General features: G+C 35.5%; 1 long non-coding RNA gene across 1 annotated transcript; it reads left to right on the top strand.

The window, feature by feature from the left end:
- Positions 1-16,204: 16,204 nt before the first annotated feature.
- On the top strand, positions 16,205-18,225 carry LOC109135348 (uncharacterized). The gene is made up of 2 exons (XR_007275653.2): positions 16,205-16,618; positions 17,830-18,225. It is a non-coding gene; the product is annotated as an uncharacterized LOC109135348 (long non-coding RNA).
- Positions 18,226-20,097: the final 1,872 nt, after the last annotated feature.

Here is a 20,097-nt window from a genome sequence, read left to right as displayed (position 1 = left end):
AATCAGTTTTTAATACTCAAATCTTATAACTAAGCATATATATACATTATACTAATCATTTTAAACAACAATTTAAGCCAAAAATTTCATTAAAACACTAATTAAGAAAAATTTACAAAAAAAATAACCTAAGATGACAAATTTGAGGAAACAGCTTGAATGCACTGGAAATTCAAGGAGAAGCACCGGAAATTCAGAGGAGAAGCGCCGAAGGAGAAGCGCCTGAGGAGAAGCACTGGAAATTTGAAGTGGCACCGGTGAAATAGAAGCGGATGAATTCGTTGGAGCAACAAAGGAGAGAAGTGGAGGAATTCGAACTCGCCGGAAAACGAAGGAGGAGAATCTTTCGCCGAAAATTTGTTGCAGACGTCGTCGGAAGAACGAAATCTTTCGCCGGAGGAGAGAGAGAGTGTGTGTGTGAGAGTGTGAGAGTGTGAGAGAGTGTGAGAGAGACTAAGAGAATGTCGTGAAACCCGCCCCCTTTTTTTTTGGTAACAACTAATATTGTTGCGGTTTCCACGTAGGACCGCAGCAATATATTAAAAAATATTTTTTTTAATATATTGATGCGGTCCTATGTGGAAACCGCAGCAATATTAGCTGTTATGGGCCCCACATGTTTTTCAAAGTTTATCCGTTGAACAATATGGCTGCGGTTTTGGTCGGGAACTACAGCAATATTGTCATTTTCTATTTGTTCTTTTCTTTTTGCGTGTTATATTGCTACGTATAGGTAAAATCGCAGCAATATCACCGCAGCAATAAGCATTTATTCTACTAGTGACCATTCAGTTTGTCCTTTTCCAGAAAAGGACGAATGTTGAAACTAGAGTTGTTGTTGTTATTAGACATGATATCTACATATAGAAAAATAAAAGCAAAGTTCAATTTTATGTTTATAAAGCAACTTAAAATATATAGTTGGTTTCTGAGTTGACCACCTATTCAAAATTAAAGACCCCTATGAATAAGTGATTTACAAGATCCTATCAACATGCAACACTAAGCAGACGGAGGTCTTATCTTAACATTACGTTATCAAGATAAGTAAACTCTTTTACTAATTATAACACTTTATAACTCTTGTTTAGATGGATAAACATCACATGCTTAATTAACCATCTCTTGCTTCAAAATTCAAAAGGTTTTTGATAATTTTGTTAAGGACAACCAAACTAAGTTGTAAAATTCACAATTTTACCATATATCCCAAAATAAATGATAACACCCTGCGGAGGCATGACCTATTACTATTAATTAATGGTTTTAAAAGTAGTCTATGTTTGGAAAAGCAAACCTTAATATTTACGGGGCCTAAGTTTATTATGTTGTTATGAATTAGTGAACTCTAGCGCAACAATAAACAACATACAATAAACTTAAAGCATTTTAAAGAATAATAAAATGCGAAATTAAAATGATCTAGTATGGCCCTAATCCTAAGAACTAAGCATCAATGGCTCCTTCTTGGACTCTTTATGGATCTCCATCCACCTTTTCCATGGACCTTCTCTTGATGGACTCTTTGTTTGGATTACATAAGTATCAAAAATAATTTAAATAATAACTAAATTAAATAAATTACAAAATACTTAACGATACGCAGATCGTATTTAAAATTACAAGAATACATCACGATACGCAGATCGTATTTTCTATCTTAATTTGGGCCATACTAGTCATACATAGCAAATATATCATAATATAAAAGCCACATAATAATATCACATATTATACTTGTCAATCAATTAAATATCAAATATTATTAATTAAAGCAAGAGGATAAAATTTTAAGTAATAACTAATCACCTAAAGATTCTATCCCTTGAAACTAGCCTAATTAATTTTAATTAGATTAAAAAATCAGATTATCGATTGAAATTTATGACCAAGTCAACATAATTGAAATTTACTTATCTTTCTCAAAATTCTGTTTTCAAAATAAAATTTCAAGAATAAAACAAAAAAAAATCTGCTGCTGCCCAGTTTTTAGGCACGTTTCCTTTTTTTAAACAAAAAAAAAATTATTTATTTTAGAAAACGTGAAGACCAACAACAACAAGCTGCCAGCCTTCACGCAAGCCTAGAAACGACCACCTTTTCAGGTGACCTTGCCGGTAGCAGAACCACCAGCCCCAGCCCACAACACCGAACTGCAACCGCACGTCACACGCGTGGCTGCTGTCAATAATTTCAGTCGCCGACTTCGACTGCGGGGCAACGTCGACTGCTCGCCGGCAGTTTGCGACCCCCCCCCCTTTGGATGTTCGCCGGCTGACCATCGGAGCAGCCACGGTGGCTGCTCCTCTTTCTCCCCTTCAATTTTCTTTTCTTTTCTTGATATTTTATTTGAAGGAAATTATAATTACAACCTATTGTAAAATTAATTTAGTGATCTTTATCAAATTAAACATAACTCTTTATGCTTAATACAGAAAATTAAATCTTAAAATCGCTATTTTAATTAATTTTCAGATTATTCATAGAATTAATCACTAATTCATATAAAACACCTTTTACATGAATTTATTTTCATACATAAACGATTTTAAGCATGAAAGCAAGTTTGATTAATAACATGAATTTATTTTTAAAATTTAGAGATCTAAAATCAGAATTTATAAATTTCGAAAATTAGGGTTGATAGGGTGAAAAAAATTCGGCTAATATTAATTTAGAAAGCAAGTAATTAAAACTTCTTTTAATCAATTTCAATTAATTATTCAATCCATAATTTAATTCCTCCCCTTAATCAAATTAAAATTAATCATACATAAACTAAACTTTATGACCAAAATTCTATATGCAAGAGGCTAAAACTGATACCACTGTAGGAATCTATAAGTATTATAATCAGAATTTCATGAATCTAATTCATAAGCACTTAAATCAGTATCACATGCATATACAATTAAGGATCACATATAAGTTTAGAAATAACCTTTGTGATGTGAATTCCACAAAGCTTGAGTAATCCGGATAAAGAACCTCATATGTGATTCCTCTACTTGGTCCACCAATCCGGATCAACACTCCACCAATGCTAGCTGGAAAGGAAGAAAATTTCTTTAACGTTTATGGAGTATTACACGTGACTTTTTAGAGAGGGAATAGGAGAGAGAAAATAATAAGAGATATCTTATGTATTTTCTTTTCTGCCTAACCCAATATATAAATATATTTTAGGTCAGAAAATCTCTCCCCTTTTCCTTGCTCTTGGCCGGCCACCCTAGGGCCCTCTTGGGCTCTATGTTTCTTTTGTTGATCCAAGTTTAATGTGTGACCTTGTACGATCCATTATATTGGGCTTCGGGTTTATTATTTACTAACCCGAAGTTCTATATCGTTCTCTAGCAAGACGTATAGACGACCCAATAAAACGAATTATTATCTCCATAATACGATCCAATATATATTAGTAATTGTATTTAAGTCGAGGACATAAATCCTTTAAAGAGAATGTGGAAGATTGAATCGCAAAAGTTTGTAGATGCCTAAGGGAAGATTGGGATTGATTGGTTAACTGACCTACTCAGTAATGAAGGACAAACATAATACCCGGAAGAGTGGAGGAAAAGAATCTTAATAACAATCTATAAAAACGAAGAAGAGGTCCAAGCCTTCTCTAATGAGTCACACCATGAAATGGTGGAAGAGAGTTAGTAGGTGGAATACAAAAGAAATAAAACATGGTTGAAAAAGGTGGAGGTAAAAGCTATTTACAATTGAACCTATCTATTCAACACAAGAGTTTAATTCCACCTAATTATTTCAACAAAATTGTGTCACGTTGGCAAATGCTTCGTAAAGGAAACAGTGACACCAAATCAGATCAACAAGCTTGTTTTGCAAGAGAGCTGGATTCTTGTAGCATATATTAGCGGACAAAAAAATTAGAAAAACCAAATATATGGAGATAGGGGAGGGAGGGGAGTAATTCATTGATGCATGTTTAAACTAAGATTAAAAGAAAAGGAGGCTCAAGAAAGCTCAAGTTCAATGCTCCAATTGTATTCATTTATCACCTTACCTCAAACCCCATCCCCTAGTTTACCTCTTGATAACATCCCAAAAACCTGAATAAATCTTTTTCTAGAGTAAATAAATCATCCAAAACTCTCAACTTTACATTGTAAGTCACTGAAACAACCAACCCCACAACCAAATGACCATTCATAATTATTAGTCATGACTTCATTTCATATATAAGTTATCAGTGATAGCTAAAAATTAAAATCAACTCGTAGCATCAAATAGCTGCATCCTTAGCATGATTTGAGCTAATGTGAGAAATTCAACTAAAACGAGCCAATTAGTACACATTATGTCAACAAAACCCCGCTCCTTGACACTTGTAATATTATTATAATGCACAAATAACGTGGTAGGCAGGTTAAGTACTGACTGGATAGACTAGGCAGATAGGGGGACGTTGACTGGAAAGGTAAGGGTGATGCTAGAGGGCGAGCACTCAGCGATAGCGTTGGGTAGTAGCCACTATAGTAGTGGGTGGCATGGGGCATGGGAAACGCGGGGAAGCATAAATCATAAGCAAAGTAAAGCAAGAGGACGACCCACAGGTGTTTGACTCAACGATCATCGCCAAATGAGGACGAGTGTCCTACCTAATAGGTTTCTTGATTTCTTCCTAGTGGAAAACCAACTACTTCAATCAATTCACAAATTCCAACTACTAATTATCCCAATTAGAACAACCCCATATGAAATTAAGCTACAAAACAATACTAAGCGCTTGAATTCTGTAAGACCACGTCATTAAATTAACAAAGAAACCAAAATTAAACATAATACCCATAAAGAAACATGATGTAAAAGAAAACTATTAGTCTCAATAGTACAAGAACAATCAAGAAATTAGAAATTGAACCTGCTACATCCATAAAGAGGTAAATATCTGATCTTAGAGAAATTCAATAGTTGCAGAGTCTAATAACCAACCCTCATGGCTGATATACTGTCAGGCAATCTCAGTGAATGGTACCATGAAGATTCATTGATTTTATTTAGCATCCAAATGTTTGATTTCTCTTCAGACTTATCATAGAATTTCAGTTTCAAATATATTAGGATCCGGTTATCAACATTATGATATAATTGGAAAGCAAAGTTATCGCAAATACAATGTTAATTACAAGAGAATGATCTACCATGTTTCAATGATAACATACTTTAAACTAACAAAAGAGAATCAGAATATAGACATGTACCATAGCAACCATGGCTGGCATTGTAGTTGTTCGATCTGCAATGCTGGCTCCTAAACCAACATTCGGTGCAGGATATATACCAATTTTAGAGCCCTAGATAAGTTAACATGCTTTCATTTAGAAAAAGGCAGAATATTCCATTAGTCTTTGGTGCAAGCAACAGGAAGCATATTGACCCCTCTCTAGAGAGAGGGAAGGGGAGGAAGAGAGATCAAAGGGGAAGACATCAATAGGGTAAAACACTGCAGCGACATACCTTCACAATTGCAGTAGAAGCCAAAGCAGAAGTATCAAATGAGTGATTTTCTACAGCACGCAATAGCCTAGTGCCACCATTATTAGCTAGAATTTTCACACAAAGAATTGAGTTTTGAACTCAAAAGGTTCCCCTGCAAGGTATCAATTGGATGAAGTATGAGATTCATACGTTCTGAATAATACCTTATCAAGAATTAAATTATCAAATATTTGAAAGAAACCTTGTTGAACGAAACTAAGGCCGTCAGTCTCCACATGAAAATGAGATAGAATATGAGTAATCTTCAGCATACAAATGGAAACTATAAAAAATATCCAACATATTAATGAAACAAATTATTCAAAAGAAAATTCCATAGCCTATAAACTATACATAGTGGCGATAGAAAAACAGATTCAGATTAAGAGAATCAAGAGTCAAACCTGGCAATCACTTGAAGAACGATAATTCCTTGAGAATCATAATGGATTAGAAGAATTCGGAATTAAAAGAATGTGAATTATGATAAATAGAAGAGGAATTCACAAATGTTGCGACAAATATCTCTTCAATAACAATCAATAGATGGATTGTGGATAACAACTCCAAATCGACACACCTTCAGAATCTTGAAGAATCCTTTTAATCCGCCTGCGCATTGTAGAAACCAAGGTCGAAGATGAAGGTGTAGCCTGCAGTGGTTTGTTCGTTTTCTATTGAAAGTTGAAGAAGGTAAACTTAGTTCGTCTTCTAGTTCTGAGGGAAAGAAGAATAATTTTTGGATTGTGGAAGGTAAGGCTCTGAAAATTCATTAATTGGGATTGGGTTTAGTGATAATTGGTTTTCTAAAACAAAAATCTAATTTCAAATTTTTTTAATTATAAATTTATAATTGTATAAACCCTCCAAGACTACAAGACCACAACACAAGTAACACTTATCTAAGTAACACTTTAGAGTGCTACCTCTGATAATTAATGTTGTTAATTTAAAGTGTTACCATATATGTTACATAAAAGTGTTACAATAAATTGTTACTTATTGAAAAGTGTTACCTAAAATGTTACATATTTATTAAGTGTTACTAAAGTGTTACAAATTTAAGCAACAGATTTATCATTTAAAAAGTGTTACCAACATATGTTTCTTAAAGTCAACTTTTTAGTAGTGTGTTTAAACCTAAAAATGAAGAATAAAAGATAAAAAAAATCAAAATTACTAAAACCCTATTTATAGTTTTTGCAAATCTGGCTCTCACTACTATATAATTGACCTTAAGTAATACATTTAGGTAACACTTTTCAAATTGTAGATTTTCTACATATTAAGTAACACTTTTGTAACACTGTAATTATTTTGTAACATTTAAGGTAACACTTTCACAAAATGTAACATTTCATAGTAACACTTCTAAAAATTGTAACACTATGAATTTTACAATAGGTAACACTTGCGAAATAATAACACTAGAACTTTAAAATATGTAACACTTTTAAAATAGTAACACTTAGGAACATTAAAATAACCCTCCCAAAAATATATTTACTAAAATAATGTTCGACCCTCATAATTAATTACTTACTTACTGCATTCACTTTTCCCTCAATTGAACTATCTCTCAATATAACCCTCTCTCACATTGTCCCTCCCTCTGCGGACCTCCACCGTCCTTGGCTTCCGTCTTCCCTCCCTTTGCCTTTCTTCGCTTTCTCAATCATCCTCACTTAGTCCATCGACCTATCATTTGGTTTTAATGACCTCAATCACTCTGTCGATCTCGTTGGCACTGTACTCCTCCGCCGACCTCTCAATTCATCTCTGACCAAGTATTTCTCCCCTTTTTTCGCTCTCCTCTTTAAGAGTTGAATTTTTGGGTTATTTTACTTTTTACATGAATTTAACTATTTATTATGGGTTTTGGTTGTGGTTGTAAAGTGCATTTTTTCATGTTTAATCTAGGAAGTTGTTGTTTGTAATTGGCAAATGGAACGTGCCTAATTCTGAAGTTGAAGTTCAATTTTAAGTGAAAGACTCGTAATTTGTTTATTAGGGCGAATGTGGCTGAGTATTGGTTTTTCATGGTTTTTGATGCATTGGGTATATGATAATTTGATGGGTCTGTGTCATTATTTTGTCTGTATCTTATTGAATGGAGAACTTTCTATAGAGTTTATTTGCTTGCAATGCTGATTAGTTATATTCCTGGCTAGATAAAGTACGCCCATGTCATAGAGGCAAGACTCATTTGCGTCGCATGAAGACTAAAATGCGACGCAGATGACACATATGTGTCGCACATAGCACTACATGCGACGCACATGAGGCTTTTCAATCCCAGCAGCCAAGCTCACGTGCGTCGCATGTAGTGCTATGTGCGACGCACATGAGGCTAATCAACCACACACAATTCATCCAAAACGAGGCTAATTCATCAGCAGCATAATTCACGCCCAATTCATCAGCAGCATAATTCACGCCCAATTCATCCACAACTTAATAATGAATTCAAAATTAGCAATTCATAAAACTAAACTGGAAAAATGTTGAATTTTTAGATTGGATATAAAATTGTATTTTTACAAAACTTAATTATAGAATAATACAAAAATTACAGACTAATACAAAAATTACAAAAAATGAAAATAAAAAAATTACAGAATAATACAAAAATTACAGAATAATACAAAAATTACAAAAAAATAAGCAAATCAACAAAAAGGAAAAAAAACTTCAATTACACAGTTACAAAAATTATACAAAAACAGAAATTTTTACATCTAATGAGAAGCAAACTAAAAAAGAGTTAAACCTAACCTTTTCCTTGAATTTCTAGAAATAAAACTAATTACAAAATCATGCCTCTTCACCTTCATCCTATTCAAACTCAAAATCAGTGGATTGAAAGTCGAATCTCGAACAACGAATTCAAGGCTAATGCTCGACGCTTTGTGTTCGTTTCTCTCTCCTCCCTGTGTTCATGCTCGTCGGAATGGGTCGATTGAAGCAAATAAGGAAAACAATCGCCGGCGAGATCTTGTATGCTGGAGATCCCCTTTTACCTTCGCCACAGAACACCGCGAACCCTCTCGTTGTTGAGATTCGAAAGAGAATTGATGGTAAGTGAGAGAAAGATGAGATGCGAAAGAGATGAGAGAGTCATAGAGTGTTTGAGTGAGAGAGATGAAGGGTTTGAGTGAGAGAAAACGGCTAGATGAAGTGAGAGAGAAAACAGTCTGATGAGAGAGAAAATAGTTGAAATCTAGGGTTTGAAGAGAAACTCTAAACTTGCACGTTAAATATGGGAAGCCCATCATGTGCGTCGTATGTCGTGGCCCACTCGACGCAAAGCTTGGCCCAAACTTACTTTGTGTCATCTGCGTCGCACACTTGGGCACGTGCGACGCACATTGTTGGATCGTTTGCGTCACGTGCTTCAAACTGTCCGACGCAAATCTTCTTTTTATGACTACAGCTCGTATCTGGACCCATGTTGTGCGTCGCACTCTTCATTGCGTGCGACGCAAATAGTATTTTTGCGTCGTTTCCGTGTTTGTGCGGCGCAAATGGGGCGACGCAAATTGACCTTTTTCTACTAGTCGTAGCAAAGTATGAAGCAATAAAAAGGGCAAGAGGAAGGAGTAGCTAGCTAGATTATGGATCAATGGGTTCAATATTAGGGGCTATATGAGTACTATCACGCATTGCAGATTATGGATCATGGTGTCATTTATGATGGATGGCGAGCTTGTTTGAACTCTTGTCCCAAGTTTTGGACATAAACCTGCATTAGTTTGAGGCTGCTTTGCTTAGCCTTAGTTTCAGAATGCGGAGTAATGGTGATCATTGTCATCCAAGAGAATGCACTAGATTTATAGTTGTAAACATCTTTCCCTTGGAGCATCTTATTTTACGTAGTTGCAGAATGTTGTAATGAACACCACTTTCGCTTCTTATTGATGAATGAAAATCTTGAATTTTGGTTACCCGAACCTTCGCATTATATCATTTATCTGAGACTTAAATTAATTAGCTCTTGGAGAACTCCCTCAAGTGTTTTGGAAACAATAAAGAATGCCAAACATAGCAGTATAGGCTGACACAGTTAGACCAGTGGAAAGGATCTTGTAACAGCCCGCTCCTTCAAGCTGCTAACTAAACACACTTAAGATCCATAAACAATAATTAACTCTCAAATAAATTACTTCGCAGCGGAAAAATATCTTTAAATACACCAATATCTCCAATAATATTCTCAAATATAATATACAACGAAACATAAATAACTATTTTCAAATCAGCTATCTATAGACAAACTCAATCCTAAATCTAGGACGAGACCATAATCTTGCTTCACTTCCATTCTCGAGCTCTTGATACCAACCTGCAAATTCAGAGAAGAAACTACAAAACAAACACAATTCCAAAATGAGTGGGAAACTCGTAACCTTTACTTCCGCCCGTTATAAACATTTTATTTCTCAAATCATTTCCTTTTCATTACAACGCTGGCATAGCTCATTCTCTTAAACAAACGAGCTTTGGACAAGCGACAAACGCTGCCTCCAAGGTTCGTTATGGAGCCCAGCAATACTACCCCCAAGGTTCGTTATGGAGCGTAGCAGACCATATCATGTCAAAAAGTAACCATCCTCCACCCATACCTTGCCCACTTTCTATTTTCAATTCATAAACTACGCCAGCAAAACATTTGAATATTCATCATCAATCAATGACATTGCATCATCGCATTCATATCTATGGCCATAGTACGAACTTAAGTATCAAAAACATAATGGAGATCCAAACACACATGGGAATAAGTAAATAATTTTCCTGAACATAAAAGTTACCTCATACGCGATCCATTATGTGAACAATACAACCTCTTTCATTAATCTTCATCTCCAAATGAGATTCAACTCCATAATCATCCTCCAATAATAACCTCACAATAATAATGATAATCAATAACCATTCCTAGAAAATATATAACCATCATACTAGCCATAACATTCTAAAAATGAACTCTAACTTATCTAAACTAAATCTGCAAAACAGAAACTAAGCAATTCTATAGCTTCCACACTTATCTCAAAATATAACAACCTCAACAACATAACATCAATCGCAATAACAGAACAACAACAACAACACCACCACCAACAACAAAAGATAACAACAACATCAACCCGTACAACTACAACAACTCCACCACCACCACCACTACCACAACCCATCATCAACAACAATAGTACCACAACAACAAAACAACAATATAACAGTAGCAACAATAGAACAGCACAACCTACAACAACAACAATTCCCTAACAAATAAGTTTCTTATATGAAACTAATAAACTATTAACAAAAACTAATACAACAAAGATAAATTATAAATCTTAATCTGATTTTCTTTTCAAAACCCATGAAATCATTGATCAAAATAAAATAACAGGATAAAGCTAGTTTTGATGAACATTCTCAATCCATAAATTTTGGACTTCAATTTTCATAACAGAAATTGGAAATACAAACAAGAACTTTATACCTCTACTAAAATAGCAACGAAGAAAAAAGAAGAACTGAGAAACAGAGAGGTTGAGGAAAGTTTTCGAAGCTTTCGTGCACATCAGCGGAGCTCCGGCGAGGCTGAATAACAGCAGCGCAACGCCAACGACAGGATGCCGGCGAGCTACGACTCGCGATGGCCAAATTAGAACGGCGGCACCACCGCCACCACAGCAGCAACAACAAACAAAGGGGAGAGAGACGCGAGCTACTAAACGACAGAGGAGTCGACACGACTCCGGCGAGCCTGGAAGAAACGCCGGCGAAGCACAGGCGAAGGTGAACGAGAGAGTTTTACGGGTTTGAGGTTTTTGGGTCTCACGAGTTTAGCGGTTTAGTTTGGGGTTTGTGGTTTTACGGGGAAGGAGAAAACAATTGGGTTGGGGTTTTGGGGATTAGAAGACACGGGGAGAGAGAAAAGTAATTAGGGTGGGTTTGGGGTTTCATTAAACCGACAACAAGAAGGGATAGAAGCCCGACTTTGGTTTCCTAATCGGGTAAATACAAGTCCACAAATTGCTAACTAAACGCGATATATAAAATAATATAATAATAACTCCATAAAAAAAAGTTAATATAACGAATATATTACAACTAGACAAATAAAAATAACACTCCACAACTCAAATAAAATAAGATTTTCGGAACATAATTAACTTAATAATTATAATCAACATTTAAATAAACGTTCTTAAAAATAGGGCTATTACAGATCTTCTTACCTTCTCTATCCTCATTGGTCACACGTGCATCGTCCTTACATTTCCTTATTTGAACTCTATCTCTCCGTGGTGGCGTTGCTACTAAAGCATGAGCTTAGGGTTTGCAGCTCCATAACCTCTAGTATTGATTGTTCAGAGATTGCCACAAAAGTCATTGATGAGAACCTATATGTTTTGTCTATCATAGGGCTCTCAGCTAAGTTGCAAATTGCAAATATGTGACAAAGTTCTTGAATGATAGGAGAAGTGAGAACAAATTCACAATTGTTAAAAATGTCATTCCAACACATATATTATTGTTGTATAATATGAGCACTATAAGAGGGGGGGTGAATTATAGTTAGAGAATAAGCTATACTTTTTGCGGAATTTAAAGTTAACTTGGGAACACATAGTAGGAACACGAAAGATTTTAGCGAGGAAAAACTTCCAAGGTCCAATAGGAAGAAACAACCTCGGCCACAAGGGATTTTAACTCAAAATTTCCACTATAATAGGCCAAAACCACTCTGTTTACAATCCTGTTACTTTTCTCTCGAGCCACAACTTAAGTTACTAAACTCAAGTTCCCAACGACAGTTCCCACAACTGTCGTTCCTCTGAAACTTCATTCGAAGTTACTTTCTCTTTCTCTTGCTTCACTCAAAGCTTCTCACACTTACAAGAGTTCACTCAAACCCTTTACCCAAAAATACAATTTGTAAGACAATGGAAGAGTAATAACTCAAATAAAGTAAGTATGAATTCTCTTAGGAACGGCACTGACTCTTTAGGCAACTAAGAATATTTAGCTAAGCCAGACACACGTTGGTGTGACTAATAGAAGTCAGACACACATTTGGTGTGACTAATAAAAGTCAGACACAAAATGTTGTAAGGTTTAGGCGCCTATTTATAGACAATTTACGCAAGACAAACTTATCCACTACTTAATCCATTATCTCATGATGTCCATGACTCTAATTAATTAATTAGTTTATATTAAATATTCCTTGAGAAGTAATTAATCCACTTCCTCCACTACTTAACTTAAAACTAAGAAGTAGTAAGTATTACGTGGTTTTAGATACTTGGGGAATAATTAAACTATTTAAATTAATTAAGACTTGGGAAATAATAAACTAAGCCCACTAACCACTAACTACAAACGTGTAGCAGTAGTTTTAGGCGTGATAACTGATTTCTTGGGGAGTAAATAAAATATTTACTTTAAATAGTTTTTAGGGAAATATCTCTAAAAATAAGTTGATTAAAACGAAAATCATTTTTAGATTTAAAAAGAAAATCTTTTTAAAACCAAAAATTATATTTAATTTTGAAAACAAAATCTTTTAGTTAAATTAAAATATAAAAGATAAGATTTAAAACGTTTTGATATTTATCCTAATTAAATCGGAAAATCAATTTAAATCTTTTCCTAACAAACTAATAACAAACTCCCTAAAATAGTGGATATAGTCAAAACTAGCCTACAACTTCTATCTAACCTGTTGGGTGCACAAATAATGTTAGGCGCACCACATAGAAGTTATTTAGGTGTTCCTAAAGTTGTTTATAAGTCTGTTCCTTAACCTTGTTCCTAACTGTGCCAGTGTCTGTTCCTTTCATGGGAACAGAACCAAGTTCCGTTTGAGAATTCACCACAAACTAAATTGAGCTTTCATTCAACTCCTTTCATGGGAACGGAACCAAGTTCCGTTTGAGAATTCACCACAAACTAAATTGAGCTTTCATTCAACCTTAACAAGAAGATATTAAATACACCCTAATGTATTCTAATCTTCACTCCAAGCTTGATACTTCATCATTCGAACATCTTCACTTCGATCTTTGATTAATTCTCCATTTTAATCCTCAATCAAGTATTCTCTTTGATCGAGAATGAATTACCTAGCATTAACATAAATAAAATACAATATGTCTTTTGTGGTTAAGTCATCTTCAAAACTCAAGGGTCAACAATTTTCCCCTTTTTGCAGATGACAACAAAAGGCATATAATATAATAATATAATACGTAATTTAGATAAGTCATATAAAACTCTTTTAACAAAGTAATTAAACTAAGTTAAATTAATTCTAATAGAGTTGTTATTTTATTTTTTAACTAAGAGAAAAACGATTTGAAGTAAACGTGAGAACATGAACCATGACTAGAGAATTTTACTCTTATTGTCTTTCTCTTTCCCCCTTTGGCATCTTCGAAAAGATGAAATTTATCTATCAAAACACATCACACCACCAAACTTTGTTAGAAACAATTTGGTTAGTATAAGCAAATAAAGCATTCAACTCTCAAAACCGCAATCCAAGAATATTAGTCATTCAAGAGACGCACACATGCAAAATGATTCAACTTAGAATTATCAAATTAACATAGTTCCATTGTAGCATGTTAAGAAGGAAAGAAAGAAAAGACATAAAACAAAATAAAAAGTTTTGTTTCCATAATAAAAAAACTAAACTAAAAATAGTGTTTAAGGCTTAGGAGAGGAAGGTTGTTCGACCACTTCTTCCACCACATCATCCAATTTAGTCATCACTTCCATATGATTTCCGACAACAATTTGATCAAGCTTGAGCACGATATCCTCTAAATGCATCAATTTCGTGGTCATCTTTTGGAAGGATGTGGTCATATCGCCAAGTTGCTCCATAATCAACTTTTGATCATCTAAAGCTTTGTCAACCTTGCTCATCAATCCTTGCACTAACCCATTCACACCCTTAGCTTCATTTGCAAATTCCATATAGCTTCCGAGTGACCCATGACCAATGTAAACAAGTAATCCAACCTTCGAGCATGAGCTAAGGTATAAGGAGCACCAACGGTAGGGTTTCAGGATGAAGAAGGTGAGGTGTTAGGAGGATTAGTGGCGGCAGGTTGTTCCTTAAGATCAGGAACAGCAGGTTGTTCCTCTGAGATGGGAACAGCTGCTGGTTTCTTTCCTTTGGGAACAGGAGATGGAGGTGATTTGGGAGGAGAAGGAATTGGAGTGTTTTGTGGTTTAAAAGGAGGTGGAGATGCAGTTTTTGGTGGAGATGAAGTGGTAGGGGGAATGGTGTCCGTAGGAACAGGAAATTGTTCCCTAAAAGGAGGAAGGCAAGCATCATAAACTTCTTTAGCAATTACTCTAACTTCATCATCATCAACACTTTCTTCCTCATCATGCGAATGAGAGTTTAGAACTTTCAAGTTTCGAACTCTTTGACTAGTTCGAGTAACTCTCTCAACCGGTTTCACCCATTCTTCCCTTTCAACCACCTTCTTCCCTTTTTCTTTAGCTCTTTCATCTCTTTGTTTTTCTTTTTCCAATTTTTCATTTTTCTTTTCTTTTTCTTTTTCGATTTTTTCGGTTTTCTCTTGTTCTTTTTCTTTTTCCTTCTCAACTTCAAGTTCGATTTCTTCATCGATCATCTTCATCATCATAGTCATCTTCTTCCTCATCATTATTATCCACATTAGCTCTTCCTTTGATCACTTCGTCATTCACAACACACTCATTCAACAGAAAAAATATGTTTATTACACTAAAATTTTCATAAATGTTCATTCTAAAATTGCAAATGTTCAATCAACAATAGAGTGTGTTCATCATACTATAATGTTCATTGGGATAAACTGAATGTTCATTCAAAATTGCAATTGTTTATTCAGCAGAAAGAATGTATTTATTACATTAAATTTTTCATAAATGGTCATTCTGAAATTGCAAATGTTCAATCAACAATAGCGTGTGTTCATTATACTATAACGTCCACTAGAATAAATTGGATGCTTATTGGTTTACAACGCACATGAAATAAAAAAGTTGAGAAAAAAGAAAGTGAGGTAGGTCCCATAAATATTCATTCCAAAACTGCAAATGTTCATTGGAAACCGTGCTTCATTACCAACCTGTCGTCTTACAGCACGAAGTTACCAGATGTTCGCTACTCTTCTATTAAGAAAGGCGGAGAGATGTTAGCCTTTCGCTATTAGTAAGTACTCCCTTAGTTTTGACCTAATGAGCTTTCTTTACGTTGAGTTAACCCGGCGGGTTCGCCTAGTGGAGAACGAAGAAGAATTCTGGGCCGACTACGTAGACTACATGCGCATCTAGTGCAGTGGCTTGGAAGTAAGCTACCTTGACCATCTTCCGAAGTTCTAAAGCTGACACGCCGGAGTTGGCTGCTGGCACAACAGGTGGTGCCTTACCGCACCGCAGGCGGACGCGCGGTAGCGTTCGTGGTGGTGCTTCAGGATTCCAATGTACTGCGTCCAAGATCAGAACGAGCTTGCCGGCGGACCACTGCCATGAGCATGAGAAGAAAAGAAAAAAAAATTAAAATTTTTGCCGATTTTTCGGAACGCCCTAATTTTATTTCCTTCCGGAAATGGAACGGGCGAGCAAAGGGGATAAAATCCCCCTATGACCCCCCCTTTCGGCTTTCCCCCCTTGACCATTGTTGACTGCCCCTTGCCCCCTTTCTCTGCCTTTTTGGAGTACGAGAAAGGGGCGGGGCAGAAATAAAGCAACCGGAATAGAGTAAAGTGCTTCCAGGCACACCTTCGAATTTTCGGTGCAACGTGAGTTTAGAAGTTCAGATTTCTTTCATCAATCCCGCCAATCCTGCAGCGAAGCCTCCATCACCAAAGCGTCAAACCTGTAAACCACCACCCCCGACAATCCAAAATTTCCCAGCTCCATTACCGGATTCTTCTCGGCCATTAAAATGCCACCTAATTACCCTCAAATTCAATCCACTTTGCAATTGAGAAATTCTAACTTGTCGTTCCCAAATGTCAACTCCATCACCGACGACAACTGCATTTTTCTGGTTCTTCAGCTTGCTTAATCACCGACAGCCGCCCTCTCCTAGGTTATTTTATTTTCTCTTCTTCAATACACTGTTCCATTGTAGTGCAAACTAAAAATTGAATTTTGGTGTAGTTTTAGGTTTTTGTGTGGATAATTGGTTTAGGTTCGGTTTTGTATATTTTCATGATGATTTTTAATTTTCCTTTTATTTTCTTCCTACTCTTATAGCAAGAAGTTAGTCTTCTTTAGTGATTGGCTGTGAATCTATGATGTCGAAATCGCCACGTCTTGGAGTAACGATGTTGTGGATGTCCTGTGATGATATTGATGGTTTTTTTGGAGCAAGAACTCTGTTTCACATAATATTGATTCTTTTATTACTGTTGTATCAAAAGCCAAATTACTTGCTCATTGAATGAAACAGTGCTATCTTTTGGTGGGAGGGGATGGGATTGTTGTAGGATGTATGTTGTTAATCAGTTAATGTAATCATGTATGTGAATGAAAATACTGAAAGAAAATAGAATATATTTGTGAACTATGATTTGCTTGATATACTTTGATTGAATCTTGGGTATATTATTGACATCTGAATTGATTAATTGATTGATTGATTGATTTTTGTTGTTGTTCTAGCTAGCTCATGTAGCATGAAACGGGCTTTTTATTGTTTGCATATCCCTTGCAGTAGTAGAGGAGGCACGCCATGTCGTAACATATGAAGGGGCTTTAGCCTAACTAGTCCATTCTTCATGGTCTAGTCGTTTGTTTTCTTTATCATTTTTATCTGTGGGACTTAAGGTAGAGGATGCCACAAGTATTTTGGGAATATGAAACATGATAACCATGCATATTGAAGCTTCCAGCTCTTTTCAACTATGTATTCCTTTCTTACTTTCCTAGAACCAGGGGGTGAAGGGTGCCCTTCTTTCTTGGAGATGTCTTGTTGTGGCAGTTTCTGGCTTTCTGAATAAAGTAATAGCTGAACCTCATATGATTATACTGAGTAAGTTCAAGATGACTCGTGAATTTTGTTATTGCTCTCTTTTATAAACTCTTGTGGTTTTATTTAATGGTATCATTGAACAAACATCTGCATTACATTAATCCCCTATATTAATTTTGTCCTGGAGTTGATGTTTAAAGAATGGTTTGATATTATTTTCCTTGTACGTTTAACTAACATATGTTAGTGACTGGTGGTATTGAGGGAATCTTTGGTGCTCCTTTGACTAATTGCTAACTGCTTGGTTATGTTATGTGCTTGTGTAGCTCTGTCTTGCTTAACATGGACTTGGCTCTCATGGTGCAGAATGATATCACTGCTCCATAAGTATTTTTTTGTACAGGCTCAAAAAAAAAACTTGGAAACCTTCTTATTTAATGTCATGTTTTTTCTTGTTCAAGAGAAAATATTATGATGCTATGCATGTCAACGTAAAACAACTTTTTCTCGTTTCCAAGGGTACTTCAGAAGATAAGAAGATGAAGATTGAATACGACGATCTAGTTTGAATCGTACATATTATTTGCTTATTTTAGAATTTTAGTTTAAGTAGATAGCATCATATTATAGCAATTTTATTTTTAGGACATTATTTGAAGAAATTGATGCTTTGACTGAAATTGGTTTTGAGTATAAATCTAATGTAGCAATTTTTTTTGGCATGATGAATAAAGCAAGCAGGATTTTCTATTTCATAATATTGTTGTATCTATTTATAATTGTTTTTATAAAAAAGCATATATACAAGAAGCCGCAAATACATAATCAATTACATTGTAATGTACACTGTAACATTCTAATTTTTTTTAAAAAAATACGTGTAATAAACTTAAGAAACTAGCTATGGTCAATAACTGGTCTCAAAGGGTAAGGTAAGGAGATTGGTTTCAAATGTTAACTGGTCTCCTAAACTCTTTACATATTATATGTATCTTTACTTAAAAGATTGGTTATACCTGTCAACTGGTCTCCCAAATAAACAAAGAAACCAGGTATTATAACCGGTTTCCTAACCTATGACACCTGTGAGATGGAGACTTGTTATATTTTGGTTTCCTAGGCCATTTTCAACCAGTTTCCTAAGCGCTTTTTGTAGTAGTTGAACTACGGACTGATGCACTCTACTTGCAACATTAAAAATAATGTTTTTAACTAACTGTTGCGGACTTAAAAAGAGTGTGATAAAAAAGTTCCTGTTTCTTATGATAAACACTCTCTATGAAGAACATAATATAAAGCTGAAAATTTTGTCCCTGTCGTCCTACTCAGCTTAGCAGCTATTTCAACCTCACTTCTTTGTTGCTGACCCCTGGTGAACCTAAGTAGCTTAAGACATATTACTGCCCAAAACAGTAGCACTATAACTAAATTGCAAGAAAAGATGTTCAATAGTTTCTCTATCATTTTTATAAAGGACACAGGTTTGATCCACTCCAATGCCCCATTAAACTAATTCTCTGTTTTGGTGGCAAGTCTACCATGTAACATTATCCAAGCAATGAAGATTGCTTTTGGAGTAGCTTTGCTCTTGCAGACAATCCTTCTCCAGGGAACCTTAGGGACATCCCCTTTCTGAGTGCTATTACAGTTTCCTGATGGAAAACTTGGAATTGACCACAAATTGATGGCAGATTGTGTCATTTATAACCAAGTCCCTAGCATCCAACATTTTCTTCATGGGCCATGAGACCCATTGAGGGATGTTCATGGTCCAAAGACTCTACCGAAATTTCTGCTCAAATTTAATAATATATAGTTTCGATGTTTGAGGTTTAGTATATGCAAAAACAAAAGCTGGAAAAAAAAAATCAAAGTGCATCATTTGCGTTGAACATTTGGGCCATATTCGACGCAAATGCTCCTCATCTGCGTTGCATGTTGCTCACATCCGACGCACAAGGGTCCAGAGCAAGCTTGGTACGCTGCTGCATGCTTGTGTGCTGGCGAGGATATTTGCTTCGCATGTTGAGCTACTTGGGTGCAACGTTCATGTGCATCGGACTGCCCTTGCCATCCGATGCAAATAGCCTTAAATTTGCATTGTATCCTACTCTGATGATGATGTCTCCCTAATTTGTTGGATCTAGTCCGACGCAAATGGAGGTCTCGCATCTGAAAAAATTCATTATATTTGAACTATAAGTAAACCTGTTAGTAAAATTATTTGAGACATGGTTGGATGGAGAGAACCACTCTTACTTGTCATCAATATAATCATACTCTTGCCCAACTCCCTGCAAGCTTATGACATCAGCTGTGAGCTGTGCCTTACAAGCAGAGCTACTCTCAAATTTGTGATTGTTAGTATATATAGTAGAGCTAGAGTGCATCTTTGGGACAGCAACATCTACATGCCACTCACTATTACTAGACTTGCTAAAATTCTAAACAATATTAGGGCTTCCTTTTCTAGTTGACAAGGGAATTCTTACCCTGACAATATTGGTCATTGATTCTTTATGAGCAACATCTTTCCACATAGAGCTACCAGCACTAACCCGATCACCGGAATCATCTCCATGGAACAGACATCG

The sequence above is a fragment of the Beta vulgaris genome, chromosome 6 (assembly GCF_026745355.1).
Source record: "Beta vulgaris subsp. vulgaris cultivar EL10 chromosome 6, EL10.2, whole genome shotgun sequence".
NCBI lineage: Eukaryota > Viridiplantae > Streptophyta > Magnoliopsida > Caryophyllales > Amaranthaceae > Beta > Beta vulgaris.
The sequence above is the reverse complement of the archived record's forward strand: the minus strand, read 5'-3'. Positions and strand labels throughout refer to the sequence as shown.